This window comes from Cicer arietinum, chromosome 2, assembly GCF_000331145.2.
Source record: "Cicer arietinum cultivar CDC Frontier isolate Library 1 chromosome 2, Cicar.CDCFrontier_v2.0, whole genome shotgun sequence".
Lineage (NCBI taxonomy): Eukaryota > Viridiplantae > Streptophyta > Magnoliopsida > Fabales > Fabaceae > Cicer > Cicer arietinum.
In genome coordinates, this window is record NC_021161.2 from 27,506,831 (window position 1) to 27,516,995 (window position 10,165).

A 10,165-nucleotide genomic window follows, 5' to 3' on the forward strand; every position below is an offset into this window, starting at 1 on the left:
GTAGAAAGATTACCTATCTCTGTTTTTTTTTTGGGTGATGATACCAATAACTTTTTCTATGTAAACAACTTATTTATTTGCAAGAAACTTATTATCTATTTTATTTATAAATCATGTCTTAATAATTTTCATGGCTTTCAAAGTTCTCTATAGTTATTGTAGAGACCAGAAGTGGCATGGAAAAATGAAAAAATTTATCAATCAAGTGACAATTTTGCTACATTCATGTTTATATTATTTACAAATATACAAACTTATTCATACACAAAAAAATGGGGTAGCCAAGGCCACCTCTTGAAAACACATAGCTTCTACCTCACACAAAAACTTTTCAATATTCAATTCATAGTTTATATTAATTACAACAGTAATAAATACATATTATATTACAATTTTAATTCTTATTATAAAAGAGCTATAAGAATAAAAATGGGTTTAATTAAAAAAAAAAAAATTCTAAGGCTTTCTAAACAAGTTATGCAAATAGTAAGTTACATATTTAGTTTGAATCACCAAATTCCTAATACATAATAAATAAATCCCTCATTGAATGTCTCTCTTTTTAGTTATTCAGACTGATAGATGAAGAAGTTTTCTACTCGACAACCTTCTTCCCAACTTGTTCGATTACCCTAAAGAAAAGGAGATGCAAAAAGTTTTCATTCTCTATTGTCATGGACTTGTCTGAATGGGCTTTCTATGAATATAAGGATGAAGATGTAATCTACCAAAGATAGACATCTTTGATAAGACTGTAGGTCCTCCAACTCTTCTTTGATCTTATTGTCAAATAAGACTCCCGTTATAAGATATTTAGATTGAATGATTCACAAGTCTCACAATGTTTTTTCTTGATACTACCTTGTGCTCAAGGTTATAGTAGGAGAGAAAGACATTGGCATCAAAGGTTTACATAGACATTGACATCAAAGGTATTGATAATTAAAGAAAAAGATCTTGACAACACAAGCAAATAAGACAAAATCAATTAAGTATAAAACGAATTGATAATTAAAATAAATTACATAGTATCTGACCAAGAACAAATGATGATGATAAATCAACAACTTTTGTCCTTACTCTTGTCTTATCAGAGTGTATATCGCTATAGTTTAGATGATCTTTTAACCTGATGCAAAGTTGAATTTGGTTGTATGCCATCATCTACTTCTGTTTTTTGTTCTCACATAGATGTTCTCCAAAGGATCCAAAGATGAAGTGTATCAAAGATAAGAAAACTCTTCTTAGTAGATTATTGGACAACTTTAAACTTTGCAATCAAAGGATTAACAAACTTACTCATCAGAGGGTATGATTTTTCTTGACCAAATGATAAATGTACTTGAATAGAAGTTGAATTGGTGAATACACTTAAATTTTCTAATAGATGGATTAGATGACGCATTAGATAATGTTCTTCCAAATAGATAATTTTGTCATTTTCTTTGGCGTACAACCTTAATCTAAAATAATATTATTGATCAAGATGATTGCGGATGTGTGTTGTTCAATATGAATAACATTAGATTAGGTTATTTGAACGGCCAAAGATAAAAGCCTTCAAATGATCCAAGTTACATGATAACTATGTTTTTTTTTTCTTCAGAATATAAGCAGTCAAATAACTAACTTCGCTTCATCTGATAAACCCAGTGATCATCCGAGTAATGCTTCAAATGATAAACAGTCAGATAAATAACTAACTTCACTTCAGAATATAAGCCTTCAAATGATCTTGAATTTAATTAAAGACACACTATTGTATCCTCTGACATTTACTTGGATGAATTTCTCAAACCTTCAACCATTAAGGCTTCATAACAAAGCTTTTAAGCACACTTTCCATGCTTGAGAACTTCTTCTAATAGAGTGCATGCACATCAAAAACAAACAATATAGTTTATTGGAGATTTAATAAACTTCTCCATATTTTGTTAGGTAAAAAATGTTGCAATGCTTCACCAGACTACCAAGATTTTGCACTAATAATTGGATGAACTTCAATTTTAATTAGTCTTCTAAATTTTATCATTGGTTTACTTACTCTTCTTTACTGAAGCACTATCGTTTTAACCAGTTTGTCATTGATGAATTTCAAAGATACAAACATAATTTTGATAAAAGTAACATCAAACAAAAAAAATTTCAATGTTCATTTTCTTAGATAAGTGAAGCTACAATTTCACATAATTTCGAGTTGGATTGCAACTTTAGTGCTCAATGAACACAATTATTAGTGTTTCAAGAATTTCAGTAAAAAAAACTATGATTTATAGCTCAAACTATAATTGAAGATTTTCTTATGATTTACACACCTTTCTAGTTTTCTCAATATTTTGACAAACGTCCTTTTAGGATTACAAATTTAAACCTTTGTAAGGTACCTCTTGTTAGTTAAAGAGTTGTAGCCACTATCGAGTTGACTTACATAATATTTAATTTGAGTCTGAATTGACATTGGGTTGTCTTAAAGATTCTAACTCTCATTGAGAGAATATTGCAGTTCGATCCTATATCCATTCATTGAGAGAACATTTACATCAATTTATAATAACTCTCGTTAGAATGGATTTTTCATTAAATACTTTTTTTGATGTGTTCAAAGCTTTTCATAATCATTATTAATTGAACATTGCCTTTTTCTTCTATGAAATATTTTGAATGAACAAGTATCATATGATGAAAATTGAGTCATTGTCAAGTATCTGACATATTTTCTTTTGATAATCCTTTGATCATGAATGTTGAAGATCATCCTTGTGATCATTCTCTTTCAGTCTAGATCATCAATTTGTTGATGTTCTGGAGTGTCACTATCTGGTACTATAACAACTTGTCCCCACCAGTCGTCACTGTACTCGTGAATCTCTCGCTCCCCTATTTCACACGATTTGAAATTAGCACATTTTTGTATTATGTGGAAATCAAATCTAAGACCTAGGGGTTAAAAATTAGCACGTTTTTGTATTATGTGGAAATCAAATCACTCATTTCCACTATCAATTGAGCTAAGTGCATTCGGTTTGAAATTTTGTTCAGCAACAGTAACTACCACATACATGGCTTGTCACTAAAGGGGGAAATTTTTTTACTCTTCAATAAATAGCAATTCCTACAAAGGAGCTCAGATCAGATACTTAGATTCTGAAGCCTACTTCTAAAACTAAAATCAAATTAAAGTTTGATAGAACACTAAGTATGTCGTCCACTATCTTTAAATTCCATTCATTTACTTTTCTGTTAACCTTTAAGTTCTAGTCATTTCCTTTCAATGTAATTTCATTTATTACTTCATGCAATTTGCCAACTTTCAAGTATCTAATATATGTAACTTTCAGCCATATTAGTTAAGAGCTTTACATTTTACATTCATTTACTTTTCAAGCTTTTTATCTCTCTGCATCTAAATTTTCTGCATTCTTTTCATTAACTTTCTATTTACGTTTCCTATAATTTAACTTTTTCAATTTAAAATTTAACTTTCTATTTGTCAACAACTAAAGCGGATGACGAATTAGACAATTTATCTATAACTATCCGCTGAAGGCTTTATAATTGGGATTGCTTGTCTTTTTAGAAATCTGAGTGTACAAATAATGGCAAATGATTCACTGAATTTAATGATTACCCTTACTTTCCATTCAATTTAAGATTCTATCAATTTCATCCAAAGCTCTTTCAATTGAGTCATTTACAGTTCTATAAATTTGTGATTCCTTCTTTATATTTTTCATTGCATTTACATTTCTTGTATTTCGATTTGCTATCAAATTCAATAATTCTATACTTCACATTTATGCATTTTATGTTAAATGTCTTTACGTTTACATTAACTTAACTTTTGTCATTCTATTGCACTGAATATATGATCTCTTGTTATTGACTGTTGACAATATTTTCTCATCAAAATTTATCGTTTTTACTTGTGTTTATATTCATTCATCGTCGTTTTCATTCACACATGCCTTGACAAAGTAGTTTCTTCATGAAAATGAAATGAAATTTGTACGTAATTAAAATTTGCTCCCTCTTTGAATGTATGCATATATATTCTTTTAAACTTGTTCAAAACCCCACATTAAACATTTATTAATTTGTTGATGTTTGTGATAGATTCATTGTCAAAACTAAAATCTACGTTAACAAATTTGCACAACCAATGGAGTTTGTTTAAGTTATATGTTCCAATATTTAGTTCATTGAAGACCTCAGTGATGCTATTTTATTTAATTAAGAAGTGGTAAAGTTTGAAATCTAGAAAAAGATCTTAATAAATGTAGTACATACATGCCAAGACGATGACAAGTTCTGCAAACAACCCATGATATGCCTCAAAAGTTGAAGTATCCAGGAATTTTTACTATCCCATGTACCATTTGCGACAGTAAAATGGAAAAGGCTGTGTTAAATTTAAGTTCATCCATTAATGTTACGCTTACCGATAATTCTTCATCATATATATATATTTTATTATTTTTAGTCTTTAATTATCTTATTTTATCTTAGTAATTAACTAATATTGGAAGTTACTTGATATAGTCTTTTAATTTTAGTTCTTGAATTTAATGGTATGCTTATTTCCCTAATTAAGTAGGTATTTATCGTAGATCTATGTTGTTTTAGTGAAAAATTGAATTCTTGTGTAAAATCAGTACAACCTATGTAGAGTATTTTAACTATATCTGGAGCTGTAGATTTTCAAATGAAGTCATAGTAGTTGGAAATTAAATATAAGATCCATAGCTATAACTTTAATGAAGACACCAAAGCAAAATTCAGACTCAAAAGAGGTGAAAAATACAGTAAAATTCAGACAATAGATGTTGTGCACAAGTTCAAGCGCCTGGATTAAGGCAACAATAATAAAGAGAATTAGGGCAACAATAATAAAGAGAATTCGATATTAATACAATAAAGGAATTCAGTAACTATGATCAAATTAGAAACCAAAGTTGGATTCAAAATAAATCTCATCCTAACATTTTTCTTATCATAGAATAGGAGACTATCATCGACATAAAAAATATGAGATATTGTCCGAGCATTTCTTGCAATATTAATGCCATGAATAATACTACTTCCTTCAGCTTTGATAAGACATCCAGAAAAATCTCAGCACATAAAATAAAAAGGTAGGGGTAGGAGTTATCTTTGTCTAAGACCTCTTTTAGGTTTAGAGTAAAGGATGGTGAACCATTTAACTGTTGGACTTTAGTCCTTGAATCCTAATTTTGACATAATTAACAAACATACAATGTTCATACATCATATGATAAATCTAACATTTTAATTGAGCAAAATTTCAGGAACAACAATCCAATCCTACACACTTGATACAAATTGCTTGGAACACAAGAAATCAACATAAGTTGATTATTGACTGAGTAAATCGATTGAGAAATCGATTTCATAACAAGGGTGTAAGGAAACATAAATGTTTTTGATTGTATAATCGATTAAGCAATCGACTGGCACTATTAAAAATGAAAATTGCACAAGTCAGTGGCACCCTGTTTTACAGGCTAATCGATTGGCAAATCGATTGTACACATCACAAAGTAAAACTGATTGAAACCAATCGACTGGCAAATCAATTGATCAAGTCACAGTGAGAATCCAATTTCTAGGGTAATCGATTGGCAAATCGATTGCTTAGATAATATTTGAAAAATAACATACCCTGTGACAAACACAATCGATTGGACAATCTATTGTGTGAATTTCAATCATGTTAAGTTTGGTTGCAATCGATTGGGAAATCGATTGAACTAAATATCAGGTAAAAACTTTTCAGGCAAATACAAACAAATCGATTGGCACTTCGATTAACATCAAAATAGCTAAGTCACTGTCTTGAACACAATCGATTGGCAAATCGATTGAAAGAACCTTTTTGAAATCACAGTGAACTTTGAGCTTGTGGCCAAATCGATTCTGAGTATTTGTAAATCGATTATGAGACTTAATAAATCGATTAAGTAATCGATTGGTGTGATTTTTACTTTGAACAAAACACCTGCAATCGATTATGAAATCGATGCATATAAGTCTTAACATAATCACTGAAAAGAGTTTGTTTAAAGAATCGATTGACAAATCGATTGGCTTATGTAGTTTCAAGATTCAAGAAAAACAAGACCCGCGATAATCGATTGGCAAATCGATTAGACCTATTTTATAACTTTAATGAATCGATTGGCAAATCGATTTATTAGGTGTTTTTCAGAAACTATATAAACTGTTTTCAATCAAACTCTCATTAACAATTCATGAAAAATGACAAACACTCATAAACTCTCATTAAGACAATACAACACATTGTTAACATTCTGATATTGCTTTTTCAGATCAAAGCCAAAAAGATTATCCATAATCATTGAAAGAGCTGAAAAAGTATTCTTGAGAGAAAAGACAATGTTCTCATAATCCATCATTGAATAACCAGATTCGTGAGAAGACACATTGTTCAAGATTGAAGACTTCTTTTACTACTTCTTGTATTCTGTTTGAAATAAATACTTTGTAAAGAAAACGACTGCTAGAAATCTAGCTAGAAACTGGTGGCGATCTTCTTGGGTGAGAGGCCTCATCAAGAAGGAGTCGTACTTTGATTTTGTGTGAGTCTGCTGATTGACTACAAGGATCAAGGGGTGAGCAATAGGAAAGAGATTGTGAGAGATAGATAGGTTTCGAGGAAACTGGACAATCTGTAAACAATTCACAATTCTTTCTATTGGAGAAAAAGCTGAAATCCAGTTGGATTGTCAGGACTGGATGTAGGTTGTCTCGTTGACAACTGAACCAGGATAAATATTGGTGCATTCTATCCTTTATCTTTTTACTTTTAATTGCTAATCGTGTATGCCGCATTATAATTCCGCTGTGTATGTAATATTGCTTTAATTTGATTAAAAACTGATATATTCTGATTATTTCGAGGTCATAATAATCAACATTAACAACACATAAAAAGGAATAGAGGATACACGATTCATAATGAGAGACTTTAGGTTGACTTAAATGACTTTGAGTCACATCATTTATCCTACTCTTCATCGCCTGATTAATTTCTTCAAAATTAGAAGGGTTACTCATTTCAAAGATATTGTAGAAGTTCTTAATATAAATTTTCCCAATATCCTTCACATTGTTAGTAAACCTTCCATTATTGTTCATAATTTCTTCAATCTTTTTCCTTCTATTCCATTTACTAGTATTTTTATCCCCATTATGAATCCCCAAAGCTTTAGCGCTTTGGCTCCACCAACCTTCTACATTTTCAAGAATTTAGTCCAACTCAAATAGTAGTTAACTCCTTTGTCCTGTTCACAACTTCCTTATAATGAATTTTAGCATGCATCTCACTGAGTTTCTCTTGGATCCTCTTAATCATCTTAGGAACATTTCCATAGTTTATTTTCCCCAATCTGAACATGAAATTCATACACTCATGTAGCTTGTTAAGAACCAGTCCGTGATTGGTGGTTCAAGCCTCTTCCACCATTGGAAGACTTTGTTATTTGGACAAGTCATGCACCAATCTTAATTGCTTAAAAATCTGTTTAATCTACCCCAATGTGATCTTGAGCCACTTGATTGTTGGCCCATTTATAGGGATGACCATCAAAGCTTAAGTCAACAAAACCTTTATTATTAAGAGTATGATTGAAACTGTGAACAATGTTAGTATCACAGGGGTTTCACCCAAATTTTTGAGTTATATAGAATAATATAGAAACCACAAAAAATAAGTCAGTTGGTGTAAGAATTGTACAATCAATTTCTACAACATTTGTCATATTACCAATGTTCCTTAGGTGGAATAATTCTTTCTCGGTTTTCTTGTTTTCATTAATAACACTAAGTGTGGGTGCTGAAAAACCACTAGGTTCTTAAGAGATCTAACAGTGCGAAGGATCCCAAGCCCTCAATAGTTCCAGATAAGATATTCATGGTGCTCGATTGGCCTTATTAATAAGACATGTCGTTTCTTTTTCATAGTCCATCATTTGCTTAGATTTAATCTTCATATGTTTGAATCTATTTAGGTTTGCAGCCTCTATGTTTCAGTTCTGCTCATTCTGTATCATCTGTTCCACCTCATTTTGTTCCATAGTAACATCATCTATATGATGTCCTGTAATGTTATAACCACCAGCTCATTGATGAACCTTCTGAACAGTGGTTAGGGTGTTTTTGTTTCTATCGATGGCAACACTATTATTGTTCCCTCTGAATGCACAGTCAATAGGCTTCGAAATTCGGTTTTGTTCTTCCATGTACACTTGGAATTTTTTTTGTTAGAGGAAAGAAAGTATTTCTAATAGAAAACTTATAATTTGCTTAATGTTTAATGTTAAGTACAAGGGGTATTTATAGCTACAAATAGATAATTCTAAATACATTTCAAGGAGCTTCTTAATTAATATCCACTTCTAGATACATCCCACATTTTTCTATAATTAAAGCACTTCAAGAGTTTTATATAGAAATTCTATATGGTTCTAGACTTATCTAATTACAAATTATTAATAAAATTTTCTCCCGCTTAATTTGAAGTTTTCTTCTTCATTCCAAGTCTTGCTCTTAACCTTTGAAAATCTTCAAATTTTAACAGCTTTGTAAAAATATCTACAACTTGATCTTAAATCTTTACATATTTAAGCTCACTTCTTTCTTGAAAGTGTGATTAAATGTTGTTTCTTTGAGCTCTACGAAAAATCACAGTCCCCCATGAAAAAGATAAAGCCAATAGTACTCTTTCTATCATCAATGTCTCCCGCAAAGTCGCTATCACAGAATCCAAAGAGTTTAAAATCATTAGAAGAAGAGTAAAATAGTCCATAATCAAGCGTACCTTTTAGGTACAGGTAGAACTCTCAATTTGATAAGCCCCATAATTATTGGCCCTGGTCCACATATTGAAGGGGCCAAAAAATTTTATAATTTTACAGGCTCCAAAAAATAAGGCCCCCCACACTAAAGGCCCCCTAAAATTTTGTGGGCATAGTAGGCCCATAGGCCCACTTATTTAAAAAAAATCGATTTTTTTTTCGAGAAATAAAGTTTTTCGATTTTTTCACCGATAAATTTTTTTTTATTTTTTTCGATAAAAAATTTTCGATTTTTTTCTACAAAAAGTTTCTGATTTTTTTTCGATAAAAAATTTCCGATTTTTTTACGAATAAAAAAATTTTGATTTTCTTTATATAAATGATTTATCTTTTAATAAATTTTTTTCTCACAAAATTTAAAAAAAAAATATATTTTTTAATATTTTTCGAACAAAATAAATTTCGAAAATTTTTTAAGAAAAAATCTCAAAATTAACAAAATATTTGGGGCCTATAAGCCCCCAGAGCCCCCTCCCTTGGGCCCCATGAAATAATAGGCCTAAATTTCACAAAAATTAATTTGATATGGGGCCTAATATTAGAGGTTTTTGAAAGAAAAAAAAAAATTAAGGGGGCATTGGTGTTGGGGGCTTTCTTGACAGCTCTAGGTACCGGAGTATCCTCTAAGTACGCTATCACAATAACTTTCATACGCTATCACAGTAACTTTCATACGCTATCACAGTAACTTTAATGGTAAGTGCAAAATGTTGCTGCTACATACGTTATCACAGTAACTTTCATGTGTATAGTAATAGGAGCTTCCATGAAACGACTCACTACTCCAACCACATATAAAATTGTAGGCCTTGTACATGTTATGTATCTTAGGCTTCCAATGAGGCTTTTGAAAAAAAGAAGGGTCCTCCTTTTATCCATCTTTAAACTTTGACTACTGCAATCCACTCTCCATTAGTGTGTTCACGGGATTGCAATCAAATATTTTAAATTTCTTCAAAACTTATTTCGCATAGTTTTTTTGAGAAATAAATATACTTTCTTCCAAGCGCCGTCGTATTGCTTTACTTCTAGGCTTAAGTAGTATGACATGAGCTCAACATCAATCATCTCGAACTCAAGCGCCATGACCTTTTTAAACTCTTCAAATAATCTTGGATTATTCCTAGTGAATATAAGATCATCCACACACTACGCCAAAAATGACATTTAACAGCGCCCATTTTACAGCGCTTGCTAAACACAAGCAATGTTGTAATTATATTTTAAAAATAACGGAACCTATTACAGCGCTTTTGATTCAAAGCGCTGTA

The 10,165-nt window shown here is 30.8% G+C and overlaps 1 pseudogene; it reads left to right on the forward strand.

Annotated features, from left to right (window-relative positions):
- The first annotated feature begins 674 nt into the window (after positions 1-674).
- LOC140919401 (uncharacterized) overlaps positions 675-10,165 on the forward strand; it is a 14,566-nt pseudogene continuing 5,075 nt past the window's right edge.